The 18,512-nt window shown below is 40.6% G+C and overlaps 1 long non-coding RNA gene across 2 annotated transcripts in view; it reads left to right on the forward strand.

Moving 5' to 3' along the window:
• The window catches only part of LOC120402356, a 75,061-nt gene extending 57,428 nt beyond the window's left edge, over nucleotides 1-17,633 (forward strand). Inside the window, exon 4 of one of the 2 annotated variants that reach the window (XR_005597164.1) lies at nucleotides 17,521-17,633. This is a non-coding gene — a long non-coding RNA (uncharacterized LOC120402356). Of the gene's footprint in view, nucleotides 1-16,740; nucleotides 16,927-17,520 lie in introns of those variants that run through there. The other variant, XR_005597162.1, reaches the window with a different exon arrangement.
• The last annotated feature ends 879 nt before the right edge of the window (nucleotides 17,634-18,512 follow it).

Here is an 18,512-nt window from a genome sequence, read left to right on the forward strand (position 1 = left end):
TTGCTGCTGTCATAAATAAGAAGGGGTGTCATGGCTGTTTTCATTTGACTGAGCAGTAATGGAGTTAATTATACTTCCAGTCTCTTTGTTTTTGATCGGTGTTTCCAAAGTCATCTAAGCTTTCTGACTTCTCGAAATATTTTTAACCCTTTTTTCTACCCAAGTGAATTAGATTTTTTCTCTGGGTTGGCGGTAGTTTTGTAGCTATAATTATGGTCTGTAGTTAACCCATGCTTTTCTAACTGGTGAAAACTTGTCATTTACTAACTGTCTAATAAAAATCAGTGGATTTTTTCATAGCCCTGAATAATAGCAGATTAAGAATCTGATAGTACTTGAACACCAGCCATACAGAGTTGCCCTTATTAGCAAATCAGTTTGGTGTATCCCCACCAATGCATCAGCCTGCCTTTAAGACAAAGGATTATATTATTAAAACTTAGTTCTGCAATTCATAATCAGTCAAAATGTTCTGAAAAGATGCAGCACATACTAATGTTGCATCTTTCTAGGAAAGCTACGATGGTAGAGGGCAGCATTCACTGGGGTTATCTGGATAAGGAAGAGGGCAGTTTCTTGGTACACTGCTGGCCCACCAAAGACATGATAGATTGAATGTAGAGCACCTGTTTGCAATTTATTGTGTTACTATTGTGACAGACTTGCAATATCCTGTAATATCCTAAACAAACCTTCTGGAATTAAGATAATCTTTAATGAATTAAGTTAAAGCTCATTTACACCTTTGAGTATGTTGTATTAAAAATGCAATTGTGTATGTGTTATTGTAGCACTATACTGTATGCACCTTCTCTAGTAGCATGGGTGGGGATACTAATGTATTTCCTCCATTATCAACCTTCTGAAGACGTTCCCCTGGAGAGGTTGGCAAATACTAGTTCAAATTGATTTCTCCAGGGACCAACAGGCAAAGAAAGTGGTTTTGGTTAAATAGCTTTGGTTTAATCCGGCTCATGGCCTTCTTTCTGATTCAGCAAATGGACGGGATGCCTGGTTCACAGAGGGCTCGATCCTTAGGGTAAGGTAGGAAGGATTGGGCCTGCCAGAAAGTTGAGGAGAATTCTGGTAAGCTTATTAGCATGCATGTAGGGTTTTTTTTATTATTTTTAATATGTTTTCTCTGTAATCCTTTTAACCTTCAGAACAAAGGAGACCTGCACTGGAAGTGCTGTGTGGTACCTTATAACTGTAGCAATTACACCTATTAGCCATCTCTGAGGAGAAAGCGAGCAGGTGGCCTTTCGGAAACCTGTCTGTGCTGGGAATAACACAGTGAAGACAGGGAACTGTGCAGCCCAGAAATACCCATCAGAAGGGAGAGGGATGCATGTCTCCATCCAAGAGAGGCAATAGCTGGGGAACTGGAAGCCTGAGTGCGTGGCCTGATGGGCCACTGAGGAGAAATACAGGTGCAGTTGCCCCAAGCCATGACAATTATGTTTTGGTTTTTCACTCTTTATTTTGAATTCTTGGAACATAATTCAAGGCAGGCAGGGGGATGTGAATAATATACAAAGGGTGAAATCCATTGAAGTCAATGGCAAAACTCTTGTCAACTTCACTGCAGCCAGGATTTTACCCAGATAATTTAATAGATTAGGTACTTGCATGAACAGTTATACACGTGCTGAAATGTCTGCAGGCTCAGAGTCTTATGGTGACTTTTTTAAAGGTGTTGATTTCAATGAAGTTAGGCACTGAGGTGCTTTTGAAAATCCCACTTGCCCAAATACAGAGGTGAGATGTGGGGAGGAGTCATGCGAGGTCACGGGCCCCCCTCCCCCCATTTGCTGTTTGGCTTGTACTGAGCATGCTCAAGTAACACTGCTGAAGCCAACTGCCCTCACTCTGCGCCCCCGCCCACTTCAGCAGGCATGGATCGTCTTTGCCCAAATATGTCTATCATTTGACTCATAAATTTTACCTTTTGGTGTAAATGTTTGACTTTAGAGAAGAATTTTACCCCTCAGCTAGTTCCTCTGTCTTTCACACTGAAAGTTAGGTAAAAAGTTATTTGCAAAACTGGGGGAAAGACGTGCACTGCACTATGAGCACTGTAAAACATCTCTCCCCAGTAACGGATTTAGCCAAGCTACAGCCTTTGCTAGGGAAGGTCACATTTTTCACTCTAAAGTCTTTCAAGCTCTGAACCCCGTTTGCATATTGAGCTTTCCAGGACTATTTTCTACTACCAAAGGCATTTAAGCATGAAGAACACATTTCTTGATGTCTTTAGCTACAAATTGGCACGCAGATGGGCTGCAGTAGCATGATGAGGAGGGGGCTCAGATCTTAAATCCGCTCTGTTTATTACCCAGGAAGTTTTGATCAAGTTTATGATGTTAAAGACTCCAACATATCAACTCCACTGAAGAACAGGACAAGCTATTGTAAATATGAACCATCAAAGCATTAGCCATTTCAATGAAATGAAGCAAATCAATTGTTTTTTACAAAGGTGCCTTTCAGATCTCCTTTTTCAGGTTCTGAGAGCCCTTATCAAGTTCAGCATTAATAAATGTTGGACTATGGACTGCAAGAATATATATATATTTTAGGACTTTGAAAGGTCATTTACCCTGCTATTAACACACTTGCTCTTTCATTTATTTTACTTGACCTCAATAGGCAGAGTTACTTTATACCGCTAAATACAAATAATAATCTGAACTAATACTATTATGTATAATAATCACAATGCCCCCAATCCAACAAAGTAGTTAAGAACATGCTTAACTTTAAGCGTCTGAGTTGTACAACTAAAGTCACTGGGGCTACTTACATGCTTAAAGTTAAGCGTGTCTTTAAATGCTTTGCTGGATTCAAATCAATGTTTCTGATGCAATGCATCCCTTAGACCAGTGGTTCTCAACCTTTCTAGACTACTGTACCCATTTCAAGAGTGTGATTTGTCTTGCATGCCCCAAATTTCACCTCACTTAAAAACTACTTGCTTACAAAGTCAGACATAAAAATACAAGTGTCGCAGAACACTGTTACTGACACATTGCTGACTCTCATTTTTACAATATAATTATAAAATAAATCGATTGGAATATAAATACTGTATTTACATTTCAGTGCGATACTTGAGCCTGTTTTTCACTTATGAGCCTTGTCTGAAGTCAAAGCCCCGCCACCTGGGGCTGAACCATGTAACTTGGCTTTGTGGGGCCTCCTGGGGCGTGGGGCCTCAGACAACTGCCCTGCTTGCGACCCTCTAATGCTGGTCCTGCACTTGCGACCTCCCTAAACCCATCCCATGACCCCCCGGGGGCTGCAACCCCCAGGTTGAGAAATACTTATCTTGATGAGTTGATGTACCCCCAAAGACCTCTGAGTACCCCTAGGGTACACGTAGCCCTGGTTGAGACCCAGATTTCCCCTCCCCCTCCCATTCAGATAGCTAGCAGCCAGAGGGATGCTGGAAGAACGTCATGCCTGAGCTCCCTAATAGGATTGTGCCCAGCCCCTGCACAGGAATTCAAGGGTTTGAGCATGTTCCATCCACAGTCTCCTCTGCCTCACAAGGTCAGGCACAATCATACTCAAAATAATTTCAGGTTCATTTGTATTAGAGGTTGATATTTTATGTCACAATGATAATTGTCATCTTAATTATGTAACTGATTTGATATAAATATTATACACAGCTGATTTAGGCATATAGGGATTTTGGCTAATATCTTTCATGCACTACCAGCTAGCTTCCAAAATATTTAAGAGTCTAGTTCACACAAACTCACAAGGGGAATATTTCTTAGCATTTTGTTCCATGAGATAAACTGAAAATCTTATCAATTGCTTTTAGTTTTGATCAAATGTGCAGGCACAATATCGGGCAATTATTTACATTCATTAGGCTAAATTCATTCCTGAAATCAAAGCAGTTGTACCTATGATGAATTTTTCCCACTGTGTTTTTGTTACTTGTTTGCTGGACATCCTCTCTTATTATAAAACAAACAACCGTCTGATTAAATATAAGTCCTATTTATCTGTAGTGCCACAATGAAAAAAAGTATATGTGAAATTGCAGAGTCATGGGATACATTGTGGGATCCTTACAGAACCGTGTGATAAATTATATTTGTTATTCACTTTTGCACTATGCCCACTAATCCATGTTCCATTCCACTATTGCTAATATTCAAAACCTCTGAGCAGCTTCAAACAGCTGCCGTGTTTAAAAGGAATGATTTGCTAGAATAACGTTTCCTTCTTCCCACTACAAAAGTGGAGTTTTCTCTCCAAAATTACACAGACTTAAGCTCAAGTATTGGCAATATACATTCTGGCACCACTCTGAGACCCTATCACTGGAAACGGGAGATTTTTAGCTTTCCAGTGGGACAAACATCCTCTTGCTACTAGTTCTGGAATGTTCAGAGACACTGGGGTTTAAAGTCATGATATATTTAAACAGAAATGCTACCTCAGATCGTCTTTAGAGGTGATTTAAATGACTGAGTTATAATTTTCCTAATTTAAAACCAGCAAAGTTCCGATATTAGCTGTGCTCTCCTGGAAGATATTTATGAGTGCAATAACCATATATAAGATCATTCACATTTCCTTTCCCAAATAATATAGTAAAATAAAATACATCGTTCAATACAAAGGGCTTGATTCTTCACTCTCTTTCATGGATGTAAATCAGGAATAATGCAACTAACACTGGTGTAAAACTGGTGTGTAAGAGAGGATAATCAGACTCAAACTGTCTTGTGCTCCATTGTGTGCAAGTTTCCTGCTTTTTTCTTCCACGATGGTCCAGTTATGTTCTCCTAACTCTCATAAGCCATCACATTGACCCTAGTGGGGTCAGTCATGAGTAAAGTGAAAAAGATATGGTCGTTATCAGGCTAACCCACTGTATTTTTAAATACAGCCACTTTAGAAAGAAGAAATTCTCTACTACAAAAACTAAAAATTCATATTAAAACACTGACATTTTTTAAAGAAAATTTGTTGATAACACTGATAGGTCATGAATGTAAATCCACTTTTTCTTTCAATGAAAGCTTTAAAATTATGAATGCATTCTTGCTGAATAGTGATATCCTATTATTCTTCTGCCACAGTTTTTTTCTTACTCTTTACAACTCCCTAAATTATAAGGAAATTAAAAGTCCATTAGATAGTTTACATTAACATATGCTATTATGGGTCTAGCTAGTGAGCGTGGGCAGAAGCTGCTGTGTGATGTGACTTTCCACTACTGTACTTTAAAGACATAATACATGATTCATTGAATATGTTTTCCTATTTGTACAAAGAAATAGTGCTTAACTAGTAAGCAAACTCATGTAAACTAAAATGATGCCCACCACATCTCAGTATGTTATCTCTGCCTCGGAACAAGTAGGAAGTACAAATTTAAAAAGAAAAGAAAATACATGATCTAAACCATGGAACATAAGAAAGTAGGAATTGTCAAATTGGAACAGATCAGTACTCCAAGACCAAAATCCTGTCTACAATAGTAGCAAGTGCTACGCTGCAAAGGAACGTCAAAGAACCCTGGAGAAGGTAGTTGCGGGATAGCCTACCCCAAGGGAATGTTCTTCCTAACTCCCAATAGTTATGGGCTGGGCTTATGCTCTGAAACAAGAGTCTCCATATCCCATCCAAAACTCTTGATTATTTTAATACTAAATGAAATGGACTATACTATAGTTTGCTCTGATTTAGTGGTTAGAACAGCAGACTGGGAGTTAGGAGATTTGGGGTCTTTTTCTGACTTTGCCACTGACTTGCTGTATCACCTTGGGCAAATCATTTAACCTCTCTGCCCTACCTATACTATGAGGAAATAATATTTCCCTACGTCACAGATTACCATTCTCCCTTCTTATTTTCTCAACCTCCTGTGAGGTTGAGATCACAGAAATTCCCTTTGGACTGTCACCTGATGTGCTGAGACTACCTCTGAGCCCCTTTTCTCTGCCAGTTTGGGCCTTCAGAACCCTGTCTTGTTGAGCCAGTCACACTACCCTGCTGCTGCAGGGTCTGACCCATGCCCCCAAAGCTGCAGACTTAACTGAAAATGGCTTAGCAAGTGCTCCTGTCTCCAGCACCCAGACACCCAGCTCCCAATGGGATCCAAACCCCAAATGAATCTGTTTTACTCTGTATAAATCTTATACAGGGTAAACTCATAAATTGTCCACCCTCTCTAACACTGATAGAGAGAGATGCACAGCTGTTTGCTCCCCCAGGTATTAATGACTTACTCACTAAAAAGTGATTTTATTAAGTATAACAAGTAGGATTTAAGTGGTTCCAAGTAATAACAGATGGAACAAAGTAAGTTACCAAGCAAATAAAACAAAACATGCAAGTCTAAGCCTAATACATTAAGAAACTGATTACAGATCATCTTCTTTCACAGACTGGACTCCTTCCTAGTCTGGGTCCAGCAATCACTCACACCCCCGTAGTTACTGTCCTTTGTTCCAGTTTTTTTCAGGCATCTCTTTGGGGTGGAGAGGCCACCTCTTGAGTCAGCTGAAGACAAAATGGAGGGGTTTCCAGGGCCTTTTATATTCTCTCTCTTGTGGGAGGAAACCCCTTTGTTCTGTGCAAAATCACAGCAACAAGATGGAGTTTGTAGGCACCTGGGCAAGTCACATGTCCATGAATGATTCAGCTCTTTGCAGGCCGACACCATTGTTTACATGTTAGTTTGAACATTCTCAGGAAAGCTCAGATGTGAATTGGCATCTCTCAAAGTCCATTGTCAGTTAAGTGTTTCTTGATTGGGCACTTATTGAGAATAGTCCTTGCTCAAGAAGCTGACCAAATGATACACACATACAGACAGCATAATCATAACCAGCAAACTACAACCTTTCCGTAGACACTCCACTTGACTTCCTCTGTACATAGGACCCTGGTTCCAACAAAGATCTATACAGTCACACCTCCTTCTACTGCCTTCTCCCCATGAGCTTCTACATCCTTTTCAACACCTGGTGGAAGTCCTGGCCCCCTACCAGCAACTGTGTCTATATATCCACACCCTGGCTCCCCATCATGTCTGGAAACAATCTATTTCTAGATGGGTTCCTGGGCAGAGAAGCATTTTTCCCAAAGTCCAGCTATAATTTACAACTCTTCCTGTCTGAATTAATCATAAAAGGAAAATAATATATGTCAATAAATTTCTCTTAATACCATAACCAGCAAATGCATGGGGGAATGGGAACAATTATTGTTGTCTTGTTTGTGTTTTTTGGATGAAAACAATCTCTTTATTAAAAACATTGCATTGATCTCACTTTCACTGTTCTCCCTGTAATACATACATTAAGGAGTCCTAAGTGGATAATGAGAAAGAGCAATAATAAAGATAATGCAAAGTTAGGGAAATAATTATGTAACACATGACAGGTAATCTCTCTTCTGAAACCTTATGAGATATCAGGCCAAAGGCCACATGCATTCACAAGGGATGTTTACAGAATCACATGCCTGCAGACATGTTATTATTACACTTGTAAATGTAAATGTTACTGCTGATTTTTATATATCGCACTATGTGACTAATTTAAAAAATATTTTATTTATTTCTAGATTATTTTCAAACAGTGGTGTCAAGTCTAATTCTTTTAAATACATTTTAAAACCACAGGCTAGAGCTTTGAGTGCCAAGGTTTCGTACCAGGGCCGCCCAGAGGGGGGGGCAAGAGGGGCAATTTGCCCCAGGCCCTGAGCCCCACAGGGGCCCCCACGAGAGTTTTTCGGGGCCCCTGGAGCGGGGTCCCTCACTCGCTCTGGGAGGCCCAGAAAACTCTTGCCGGGCCGGGCACAGGAGCTTCTTCACTCCCGTCTTCGCCGGCGGGGGGTCCTTCCACTCCGGGGCGGAAGGACCCCCCGCCGGCGAATTACCGCCGAAGACGGAGCGGGACCCGTCGCCGAACTGCAGCCGGGTCTTCCGCGGTAATTTGGCGGCGGGGGGGTCCTTCCGTTCCGGGACCCGCCACTGAAGTGCCCCGAAGACCCGCGGTGGGGGCCCCCCGCCGCCGAATTACCGCCGAAGACCGGGCTGCACTTCGGCGGCGGGTCCGGCTTCGGGGCACTTCGGCGGCGGGCCCCCCCCCGCCGCCGAAGACCCCAGTCCCCCGGAATCCTCTGGGCGGCCCTGTTTCGTACTGGCATTTTGGCTTCACTCTGAGCCAGTCAACAGGAAATTTGTTAGTTTGTTTACAAGTTGGTTTCTTTTTGATTTTTTGGCTTCAGCCCAAGCAGCATCGGCTAAGAAAGAGGAGCAAAAGCACAACAGCTCTAGTAGAAGATAAAACAGTTGTAGGTAAAATGTAGCCAGACATATGGCATACTTCCTGGAACTAGAAATGAGAGATTTATACCACTGGAAAGCAATGATTTCTAACTTTCTAGAGGGACAGCAAGCACTTGCTCCTAGCCTTGGAATGTGCTGAAACACTGCAGTTTTAAGTCATGATATATTTAAACAGAAAAGTTATTTTAGGTCATTTTTAGATGTGGTTTAAATGAGATTAGTCATAATTTCCCTCACTTAAAAGAAAAGCCAGCTCAGCTCTGGTATTAGCTCAACTTACCTGGAAGATATTTTTGGACACAAGACACCATGCAATCATGTACTTTTGCTTTGCCAAACAACAGAGTCAAATAAAATGTAGTTTAATACAAAGGGCTTGATTTTCTTCTCTCTTGCATCAGTGTATATTAGAAATGACTCTATTGATGTTGACACACAAGAATCAAACTCAGATTGTCTTGGGCTCCATTGATTGCACAAGACCTGCTTTCCCACTTCCCAATGGCCCATTTCTGCTTTCCTAACTAACATGAGACATCCCATTGGTCTCCAATCATGATTAAGGGGAGCAAGATTGGCCCCTCTAACAGGCTAATCATAGAATCATAGGACTGGAAGGTACATCGAGAGATCATCTAGTCCAGTCCTCTGTACTCATGGCAGGAACAAGTATTATCCAGACCATCCCTGACAGGTGTTTGTCCAACCTGCTCTTAAAAATCTCCAATAACAGAGACTCCACAACCTCCCGAGGCAATTTATTCCAGTGCTTAAACACCCTGACAGTTAGGAAGTTTTTCCTAATGTCCAACCTAAACCTCCCTTGGTGCAATTTAAGGTCATTGCTTCTTGTCCTATCCTCAGAGGTTAAGAAGAATATTTTTTCTCCTTCCTCCTTGTAACAACTTTTTATGTACTTGAAAACTCTTATCATATCTTTTCCAGATAGACTTAGTCTTCTCTTTTCCAGACTAAACAAACCCAATTTTTCCAATCTTCCCTCATAGGTCATGTTTTCTAGACCTTTAATCATTTTTGTTGCTCTTCTCTGGACTTTCTCCAATTTGTCCATATCTTTCCTGAAATGTGGCACACAGAACTGGACACAATACTCCAGTTGAGGCCTAATCAGCATGGAGTAAAACAGAAGAATTACTTCTCGTGTCCCGCTATTACATCCCAGAAAGATGTTCACTTTTTTTGCAACAGCGTTACATGGTTGACTCATATTTAGCTTGTGGTCCACTAAGACTCCCAGATCCCTTTCTGCAGTACTCCTCCCTAGGCAGTCATTTCCCATTTTGTATGAGTGCAACTGATTGTTCCTTCCTAAGTGGAGTACTTTGCATTTATCTCGATTGAAATGAATCCTATTTACTTTAGACCATTTCTCCAGTTTGTCCAGATCATTTTGAATTATAATCCTATCCTGCAAAGCACTTGCAATCCCTCCCAGCTTGGTATCATCCACAAACTTTAAAAGTGTACTCTCTATACCATCATCTAAATCACAGATGAAGATATTGAACAGAACCAGATCCAGAACTGATCCCTGCAGGACCCCTGTCATGAATGGGCTGGATCCTGCAAATGGCTCTCCTCAGGCCCATCCCTGCAACTGCGTAGAGCTCCTTTCAGGTCAAGGCAGGATCCATTTGTGGGACCTACCCCAGAATTTAAAAAAAAATGAGGACTACAATCCTGCTGAATACTGATCACATATTATTCTTCTACACTATTTTCTCCTTCCAGCTCCTTATACATTGGTATATCACGCCCTCTGAACAAACCTATTCTGTTATTATAGTACCCATTTCAAGTATGGTGGTACCAAGTGTAAAATGAACTAATTCCCTGTCTCCAATGGTTCCCTAAATAAGTGCCCGTGAAGTATTCACTTCGTTTGCGGGCGCAGAAGCAGACAAAAGACTGCTACCATAAAGTTCTGCAGAAGTGCATCCATATATTGTACATTTGTGGTATATGTTTCCTATATTACTATGCTTCTGAATGCACTATTAACTACCCAGTTAAAAAAATATATACATAACGAATGTCTAACCAATTTCAATGAATGAATCAACAGACACTGCACTTTGAGTGCTCTTTATCCTGAAATCTCAAAACACTTTTCAAGTGCTGTAAAACTGATAAAACATGTAATCACTGCAGTCAGACACCTCCAGGGTGTGATATGTCTAAAAAGGTAATGTCTGCTGACCATATGACAACTTCCCATTATCAGGCCTGTGTTGTGACAGTGTAACTTACTCATGTCTAGAATCATAATCTCCGACATAATCTCTTGGAGCTAAGACTACTGTTGATAGATTTGTGGATGGTAAATAAGACAGAATTACATCTCTCTTCAGGGAATGGGCTGGTGCTGCCAGAATTCATTCTGCAGAAGCTTTCCAGGCCAGCCTTGAACCCAGCTCCCAGAGGTGAAAGGCAAAAGTTACCATTAAATTTAGGCACCTAAATGAAGTACCCAAATTTTCAAAAGTGCTCAGCTCCCAGCAGCTTCCATTCTCCTCAATGTGTGTGGCGCAACTTTGTAAATCTGGCCATATGCTGAAGTGCCTAAATAAGAGCTGTTAGGCGCTGAGCTCTTTTGAAAATCTGCCTCTTATACTACAAACAAACAATACCCCTATGGTCCAGGTAAGTATTATTATCCTCCCCCTTTGTACATGAAGAAATGGAAAGAATGCTCAAGGGCACAGGTGTGGGTGTCTGATCCAGGAGCCGAAGTCAGGAGTTCCTGGCGCTTAGCCCTGTGCTCATTCTAACAGAAAATGATGGCTCATACGCATATTCCACAACATAAATATAGTCTATTCGGATAGAAATTTTGGACTATATTGGTATCCTACTGTTTTCTGTTTTCCTTTGCAGATGATCAGCTTGCTATCATAGAGCTGATATAATAGAGCACATATTGTAGAGCACTAGCATTCTACGGAAATGAAATGCTTTTGGTAGCTAATGTAAATTTTAAAAACATTTATTCATTTATTCCTTTGTTCCTCGGATGCCAATCGCCTCATCACAAGTGGCTCTAAAATTGGAAGAATAGTATAAGCAACTCGAATGCTCAGCTTACGGGTTGCTTGCTTATCTTGTTTTTTATATAAAGAATGGGATTTATATATATCTTTTTATATAAAGAATGGGATTTACTCTAGAAACATAATAATTGTTCAAAATAAGGTAGAGTCGTTAAATGGTTAAGACTATGTAGGTGGGCAGCTAAAGTATCTGCCACTTCTGAGAGCAACAATAGCATGTACTTTATTAAAAGCAGCCTGCTTGGGTCCATAGCGCAGTCTCAGAATACCACCCAGGAACAATTTCAACTTTAATAGCTTTTACTATGTATTTCATAAGCATGCCCATTGAAATTGAGTCATCAAAGCCTCCCAGTTCCTCCAAGACAGATTTTAGCCCGAGAGCTTGGAGTAATTATCCCACTGGATGTTAGCCTGTGTAGCTATTTCAACCTCGTTCATCATTTCAAACAGCTACATACTCTGCCTGTTAATTTCATCAGATGGATTAGCCTCTCTTACTTGTCTATCTTTTTTTATTTCTGGGGGGTGAAATATTGCCTTCTTCCCCTGTTTTAATAAGCTGAGCAGGCATGCACCACTGCACCGCTTCTGACTCCTATTTCTTTCAGCTCAGAGAATGATCTTCTGGGGAAAGAGCTGGGAGTAAATGTGAAGGTGAAAACTTGGCCACTTTTACCTGCAGGCTGGAACCAGCTGCTTTCAACCTGCATCTGCAAACAGAGTCTTGAGCGTGTCTGAATCTGTCTACCTATCTGTTTATAGCGTATTCTAAACCGGTCTGCTTCCTGCATATCTTCTGTTTCTTTTCCTCCACTGTGTGACAGTTCTTTTCTTGGGCTTCAGATGATACTGTATCTCTGTAGTCCACGTTTCAAGTAAAGCAGTTAAGAGAAGAATGACTGCTTCCCTAGGACTAGAATGAAGGAATCTGAGTCATGTCCCCATTATTTAAGGACTCTGATTTTATGCCATTGTATGTGATAAGTTTTGTATGACACAAGTAGAGAAAATGAGCCTTTTAAAACAATATCCTGTCTTAAGAGACTACCCCAAAGTATCCCCAAATGCCATCAATACAATTCTGCTCCACCTCTGATAAACAATTATTAAAACTACTGGGCTGCCTTTAAGGTGGGACCACTGGACTGATGAGAGTGGTGCCTTATACTTCTGCCATGCATTCAGCCAAACAGGGACCTTATCCAGGTACTTCATACCTATGCACCGAGGTGATGAGTTGGATGGGTCCTTGCACCTTTTACTTGGTACCTACATTCTTCAATGATAAGAACTGTATCAGCACACGGAACAAATAAATAATAATGATTTCTTCATATAATGCCAGCATTACGAATGCCCAGTCCTGCCCAATGGGTAGAGAACTGCATTACAATAGAGACAAACTTAGTTTGGGAGCACTGCCTTGTAGACTGTTCCTTGTGGTATACTGAGCACTGTGAAGGTGGGACTGCACTTTCAGAATGGGGAGGAAGTTGCAGAGTGGAACATGTTTGCTTTTGGACACCACAGAGAAACAGCTGAGTATTGTGACTCTTCTAAAGAAGCTGTCTTTTTTTAGCCTCTCAGCAACACTCATGGTTGGCACTGTCAGCCTGTGGGAGAAAGGATGCAAATGACATGTCATGTGCATCCCCTGGCAGTTGGTTTAGAGCATCCCTCAGAAGAAGCTCTCTATCCACTTGGCCATAAGGGTATGTTTCAATATAGGTGCTGAGAAATTGGGAAGACGGATGAAGCTCATATGGGGAAAAAACAGTCGCCCATTTGGAGGAATTATTCACCACCTTGGCCCTATAGCCCCCTCCAGGACAGATCTAATAGTTGCTAAGACACTTCATTGGGATCCCTTATCCAAATGCACTTGCCTGTAGTGTGGGTCAGCAAGTGGGAAACCCAGAGTTAGATCCTTGGAAGCTCCTAGAAAATAAAATCCTTAATTTATACCTAAATTATCTAAGTATTAGAGAAGATGCATATCATTTCAGAATGACCTTGATGTTAGGACACATTGATATTTTAGGTGATGTTCTTTTAATTTTTGCAAATTTGTGACATTAGTTATGGTTCAGTACCAGTATCAAGATCATTAGTATTAAGTTAAATACTTCTGGATCCACAGGACAGTAATTGCAGTAGATTTTCTAACTATTTATCTGCAAGTTTTATCTTTAGTTTGCCATCATTTTAGACTCCTCTGGCCAAATTGTGTCTTCACTTACACTGTCACAATTCCACTGCTAGGGCAAAATTTGTTCACTCTCTCCCTGACCCCTCCATTAAGTCTGGAATCCATATCTACACTTCCTAGGATTCATAAAGCAGTTCATTGAAAGGCCTGAATGAGGAAAACATTGCAGTTTGTACGGAGGCTTTGCTCACTGGGTTGGAATGTGCTTTTCCTAAGTGAAGCAGACCCATCATGAACCATCTAAACCTTTGTTTCCTGGTCTTTAAAAGGCCTTCTTTTGGCTATGCCCCAATGAGTATGCAATCACAAAATAAAACTAAGGAGAAATACAATGAATTAAAGGCTTGAATAGAGACTGGGAATGGCTGAACCATTACACACATTGAATCTATTTCTCCATGTTCAGTATTCTCACACCTCTTGTCAAACTGTCTGTAATGGGCTATCTTGATTATCACTACAAAAGTTTTTTCTCTTAATTAATTAGCTCCTTAGAGTTGGTAGGACAACTCCCACCTTTTCATGTTCTCTGTATGTGTATATATATCTCATTACTATATGTTCCATTCTATGCATCCGATGAAGTGGGCTGTAGCCCATGAAAGCTTATGCTCAAATAAATTTGTTAGTCTCTAAGGTGCCACAAGTACTCCTGTTCTTTTTGTTTAACTAAAGATACAGATCTTGCAACAGTTATAAAAATAGTATATTTCCTGAAGAAGGAAGAGAGGGAAGGGTGAAATAGTAAGCCTGGGTAGATTAAACCACCACAATATATTGGTAATAACTGACATACAATAATTTTAGAGTTATTATCATCCAAAAAAAGATAGCGTATACTCAAGAGCTTCACTGATAAACACACATAAACAGCAGCTTTCATGTAATGTAAAATACTCAAAATACAACATCCATCTGTATTCACAGGAAATAGCATGCACTGTTTTCATATTTGTAACCTAACATCTCTCTCTCTCTCTCTCTCTATATATATACACACACATAAACACACATTTTAGACAAAGAAAATCTGCTTAAAAAAGCAGAGCAAAGAGGATGGAGTTCTTCTAGTAATGCTGATTGCTGAAGAGAAAATAGAGAATCCATTAGGAATGCCTTCATATTCTTTAATTCTCCCCCTCCCCCTGCCCCAATCCCTCGACCCAACCTAGGCTATTACACACATGAGGACACACATCTTCAATCATTTCATATCCTCTACAGCACTTCAGAAGCCATACTTCACCCTCTTGCTTTTCAGCACCATATATAAACAGCACACATATTCCCTCCAGGCAGTGAAGAACTCTCTCTCCCCTTTCTCAACAAGAATCACACACAGCAGCCACATGCTATCAGCCACAAGATTCAGTCAAGGTCACTTACATGACCTTAGGGCTACTTCCTTTTGTCTGCCTCAGGAAATGTGCCATTGAATTTAGTTGGGGAAATAGCCTTCCTAGGCATTCTTCTGCCTCTTGGAGATGTCTTCTTCTGAAGGGAGCAGACAGTACAGAAGATCCCAAAGAAAGAGAATTCTCTCTTAATTATGTATTTTCCCCCACTTCTATGTCAAATAATTATCATACATGTAGTACTTTGCCCTAAAATTCAAATCACATTCATCTTAATAATAATATTAATAATAATTAATAATATCTTAATATTATTATTCACTTTATCTATCTCATGGTTATATGTAAAAGGAGTCACTGGCCTGTTTTGTAACATGTCCAATGTGTTATATTAACAGTATAGTCCTTATAAACTACTGTCTTCAGGGTTTGCCTGAAAATCATGACTTCAAAGGGAATACAAAATAAATACAGTCCTGGTTGTGACAAGGTTTTCTTTCTTTAATTTGAGAGTGAAATTAGCCCTCATGAAAGTTATGGACTAATAGCACTTATTTGAACCAAGAGCTGTGAAAGTTCTCCATAGAAGCTTTACCAGTACATCTTTATCCAGTGACCGGCAACACCCCTGCATAACAGGGTATGTTGGCCTTTAAGGACAGGCCACAAGTCCAGCACTATCCAATTACAGTTTCAGCCCAGAACCAAGCATTTGTATGGGAACCACAGGAATTGCAGGCTACAGTAAGGAATGCTGGAAAGGATGAAGGGAGATCTAGATATATAGATACACACACACACACACACTTTTCTCATAACATGGAGGGAAAAGGATGTGTTGTGGTTCTCTCTGCTAAGTGGAAGACTGGAAAAGCAAAAGCTCCGGATCTCACTAGTCAAAGAGCTGAGGAAAGAGCCCAGGAGGTGCTTTGGGAAGAAGTCTGTGAGAGGATTTAGGGGGAGGCCTAAGAAACAGGCAGATAGAAGATTAAAGAACCCTGGGGAAGTGGAAGTTCTGTGCATGTTGTTACAGAGCTCTGGGCTGGACTGAACTGTGAGGCTGGCAAGAAAGGGTTTCTTGCAGTACCCAAGCAGGCATATTGTTAGGTTAGAGAGTCAGACACAGCTAAATCCCTGGAGGGAAGCTAAGATATTGGCAGAGTGAAGGAAGAGGCATTGAGGAAAGACAGCATAGTGGGCGTGAGTTGCAAACTCAGCTGGGGCTTTTGAGATATGGCAGGTGGAGGCTTCCCTTCACTCCCTGATGTGTGAAACTGAGTGATGCATGAGGTGGGGCAGTGGCTGCCGCCACACAATGACAGGTAAGAAATGCCCTTAAACATGTTTACTAGGCTCTCTGTATTTGGACAACAATGAAGAAGGTCTCATACTTCTGGAAACAGACACAGATTCCTGCCTCAAACAGCACTTTGTATTTTTAAATGATTGGGAAAGAGGAAGTCAGTGTGGGCAAAGTAGCCAGCCTGTCGGAGGTTAACAGAGAAGATGCCCATTGTCGGCATTCAGTTGTCTACTGGTTGTCGGTCACAGTGGGCTTTCAAACTACACACACAGTCAGATGTAATGTCCTGAAGGAGACCGGAAAATAAAAAAGGAAAGCTGAAAAGAAAAATATCTGGTGAGCAGGATGGCAATGCTACCAAAGACTAGCAATGTTATTTTCTAATGGAATTTCTTAATTCCCCTTCAATCGATTCACAATTTCAGTTTCTCTCTGTACCTTTCTGAAATCTGTCTGTGTTTGTTTGTTTTTAGGTATGGTAAAGGCAAAACAGCAGCAGCAGCAGACTAGGCTGCCCTCCTTCAAATCATACAGAACCACTAAAGGCAGCAGGAAGCACAGCTGGCTTCTGAACAGCAGCAGCAGATGTTACCACTAGCAGCACAGAGCAGGGTACATGAGACTTACCAACACCAGCACAAGGTGTTCTGGGACAAGCAAGAGAGAAACCAGGAGGGTCCAGAGGCCTGAAATAAATGGTCCTGGGGGGGTCCTGGGATGGCAGTATCTATGCAAGCAAATGGCACTGACTGACTGACACTCAAGCAAGTTCAAGGAAAAAAAAAGGAAAAAAAAAGGAGGAGGAGAAAGTTGGAGTGAGTTGTCCAGTTCCAGCCCACTGAATACAGATTTGAAAATCCACCCTCCCCCCAAGCCAGGAACAGTACACAGGAGGGGGGGGGGGGAGGAGGGAGGTGGTTTGTTTGCTTTTGGTGTGGAAGATCTGGGCACATAAGAGATGCCATTCACTGTTTAAAGTCAAGGGCTTCATCTGAAAGTCTGCCAGTCATGAGATAACCTTCTGATGTGTTCATGTGTGTACTCATACGACTATCAAAACCATTTTCTTTTGTTACCCGAGCAAAGCTTTTATTGACATTACAAGGAATGAAAGAGTAGTGCGCCCTCCAAACACCATTTTAAGAATCAAAACGGTTTAGTTTAGTAAATGTTAGATACATAATTGTGTGAAAAACACATTTCTAAAGCTTTATTTCTGAAGTGCCTACTTACTAATTTTTGTTTTCTCTTAGGAGCTCTGTGTTATGAACAAATTTCTAGCTACAACTTATCCTAAGAGGAATGTCTGCACTATAGACATCCCACAATTTCTCTACTTTAGAGGAAGAGGAGAGAGTTGGAAGAGTTTTTTCCTCAGAATAAAAAATAAATAAATAAACCAAATGGATTTTATATCATACTATTTATTTAGAAACAATGTAATCCTCTTTCTTTCAAAGAAAGGCATCTGAATTCAGGCTTCTGCTATAATAGCCACAAACACCGTGACTAACAGAGGCTTTCCACCAAATACTACTATTGAAGGAATGGGACTGTGTCCTTTACAAACAGATTCACTGGCTTCCCTTGGTCATCAAAGACTGGAAAACTCATTAATGACATTTTTGAAGTCATATCAAGTGGTTGCTTTATGAAGGTCATCACTGTTGCTTCACTACTAACTAATGGGTAAACTGCATGACTGCTCAGAGTCAGAGCCACCATTATTGATACATATTTTAACCACCTGGGTTTACCAAAAATGGGTTACTTTCTCCACCTTGTCATCGTATTGATGCTCAGTTGTAGCTGAAAAACTAATGGATTGGCAATGTCCTTTCCATAGTGTTTGATTTAAAGTTCAAGCCTTTTTAAGTACTGTACATTGTCATTAAAATAAAATATTGGGTAGCGCTATCTACTGGACACCATATTTTCTACAATATGTTTCACGCCTCATTTACCAGAAATGTATTGAGATTTTTCTGAGCCAATGTTCAAAGAATAACTTGACATTTTTTATAGCCAAGTGCCCTGTTTTTGTTAGTTTTTTTCTTCCATGAGCACTTGCGACTGCTGTCATGAATGGTAATTTAAGTTTCTTTTATATGTACATATAATGCATACACATAATCTATATGTTTACATATAACATATAATTTGAAACTAAAAATGTATTTATGGATTTATTAAATGCACCCCATTACTGGTGAAACAGGATATAATAGTTTAAAAAAAAAAGAGC

The sequence above is a fragment of the Mauremys reevesii genome, linkage group 3, assembly GCF_016161935.1.
Source record: "Mauremys reevesii isolate NIE-2019 linkage group 3, ASM1616193v1, whole genome shotgun sequence".
NCBI classification, from domain to species: domain Eukaryota; kingdom Metazoa; phylum Chordata; order Testudines; family Geoemydidae; genus Mauremys; species Mauremys reevesii.